The following is a 2767-nucleotide window of genomic DNA, read 5'->3' on the forward strand; positions in this document are numbered from 1 at the left end:
GCTTGCCCAGGAAAGCTGCTGCTCCAGGTGTAAAGTAAAGGGAGAGCAATCACTGCCCTGAGCATATTGCCTGCTCTGGAGATCAGCTGTGTTGGAGTTGAACTGATAGGGACTTCCATCAGCTCAAATAATTGATTCATATCTGCATATAAATAAATAAATAAATAAATAAATATATATATATATATATATATAAGAAATTAACAAATATTTGCTTGATATTATTAGCTTCTTTCAGTGCTCTGTCCCATGTTTTTCTGTTGGGATCTGTGCCTTGGTGCCCTGTTTGGGCAGTGGCCTGATCAGTGAATTTTGTCATTCCCCTCTGTTTGCCTGCAAAAGGGTCTTTCATTTTAATGGCATTTTAAAGTTGAGCCTTGTCCACCATGCTCTGCAACGAGAACAGAATGACTTGTGTAAAGCTCTTATGCTGAACAGGTTTAATCCCCTGAATATTTTCACCAGAACAATTTAATATGCTTTATTTTTTTTTTAAGCATTACAGTTTTTTTTCAGGCCAACCACAAGCAGAACAGGAAGGAAGCTTCAAGAAGAGCTTAGGGCCCTTCCTAAGGCAATCATGCCTCCAAATGCAGCCCACAAACACAACTGTCAGTGGCTTTGGAGCAAGTTCTGGGCTGCTACATGGAGCAGGCTGAATGCTGGCTGCCCTGGGGAAGGAATATGCTTTGAGTATGCTGTTGGCACACGGTAGTGACATTACCTGCAAACCTTGTTTCCACCTTCAAGCCCAGGATCTCCTCCAGAAAAAGACTCTTCTTATGCCACAGGTTGAAGGGATTGAAGGTACAAAGCCACTGGGCAAGTTGCTGGCTGGAGTTTGGATTGCATGGACACAGGGAAGCTGCAGCTCAGGCTCCTTGGAGCTGGGGCAACCCTCTGGACTTTGAAACATCTCAGTAAGTGCAGCTGGGATGGGAAGGGAAGGGCTGGGGGGTGGGAAAGGCTGCAAACCAACAGCTGGAGGAAGGAAATACAGTTGTGGCACAATTTGGGGAACACAGCTTCTCTCTGTTCCCTCCTGGCTAGGGAGTGAGAGCCCAGGCTGAGGCTGTGTCTGCTCTGTGCTCGGTATTGGACACTGAGCACTGAAGTGGGACTGCAGGGAAGCACTGCAGGGACAAGAGTGAGGCTGGGAGGGGGACAGGAGCTCAAGGGACATCCTTCAGGTGGGTTTGCAGCAGATAGCTGCCACTGAAGAGACACTGGTATTAATTCAATTAATACCTCAAATCAGTGCATTCATTGACTGGAAATGCAGCCCAGCATGCAAGCTGCACCAGTGCAAAGGCAGTACATGCTTGTGTTGGACAGTGCATGATTCCAGGCAGAAAAAGCCTTAATGGACAACTTCTGCAATTTCTTTTGTATTGACACTTCTTATCTGCTGAGTATTTAGCTTCTCTCCCTGAGGAAATGCATGGCTTCCCCAAGGACACAAATCTCTGGCTGTCTGGATTGGTTCCCTACGTGACGTTCAGAGGATATTGTCCCTTTCTACTGCTTTTGGTTTGTTTTAAGTAAGTTGTAGTAATTTCAGGGTTGCTAGATGCAAAAACAAAAGACTGACTGAAGTAATTTCTAATTTGCACAGTTCTGTATATAATGTGATCCTGTGTCAGGACTGGGACTGCTACTGTGGCACAGAGACCAGGTAGGAACTATCTCCCAAACCCCCCTTCAAACACCATTTCACCAAAATTCTTTTCATATTTTGGACCCTTTTAAAAAAAAGGATAATAAGAATTGATCACTTGCAAGCATATTTGTGGAAAATGAATAAAATTAATAAAATGAATAAAAGAAACCCATGTTGTGTCCAGGTGTTTTCACCTATAAATGGTTTTAGAGCTCACCTAGCCCTGCTTCAAAACATTCCTACAGCTGCAACTGCAGGGAAAATTTCAGTGCTTGGATTTGTGTAAATGAAAGCATAAGCAGAGTGCCAGTGATCTTCTGCCCTTCTGGAGTGAGGTAGAAAGAGGTCATGGGGAGCTGAAAAAGAGGGAAGAACAACTCTGCCTGGGAATAAGCTTTTGAGTAGCTGGTTTGGATCTGAGGTGGAAGTGGCTGCTCTGTGTGTTTCTCAGTACGGTGTGTATCTCAAATATTTAACACTGAGATTGTCAATCCATTATCTGGGTGTTGAAGAACCAGCCTAGCACAACTCCCTGAGTTTTCCAGCAAAACGATCTGTGTTCTCTGACAGCAATACTGGTGCTGCTGGAATGAATGGTTCATGGCTTGGGAGGTGCTGCCTGACTTTGGGAAGGAGTTGGATGTGGTTGGGCTGCTGGAGCAGCCCTGATGGCTTAGGGTGAAGACAAAAAGGAGTGGAAGGATTTGGAAGTGAGTTTCTACTGATGGTTGAAGTCCAAAGCCACAGCTTTGCTCCTGCTCTGCCTGAATTAGGTTTTTTGGACCTGAGACACAAGCACGTTATGATTCTTAGGCTCTGGGCTGTCTCTACAAAGAATAGAAATGGTCCCATCTGGGGACTTGGTCAGCAGCTCTGATGTCTCAGGGGTGGGAGGTTTTATTTTAGTCCTTCAGCTAACTTGTTTCTCAGCTTTGGAAGTGTTGCTGTTTCTCTTTACATCAAAGAAACTTCTGTTGTGATGAAAAAATTGTGAAGGGCACTTACGCCCTGGGAAGGAAAACACAAGATTTGCCTTTCTTTTCTCTGAAACAATAAATTTACAGATTCTCTCTGGGAATGTCAGACATTGTACAGACACCCTAGGCT

The sequence above is a fragment of the Cinclus cinclus genome, chromosome 20 (genome assembly GCF_963662255.1).
Source record: "Cinclus cinclus chromosome 20, bCinCin1.1, whole genome shotgun sequence".
NCBI lineage: Eukaryota > Metazoa > Chordata > Aves > Passeriformes > Cinclidae > Cinclus > Cinclus cinclus.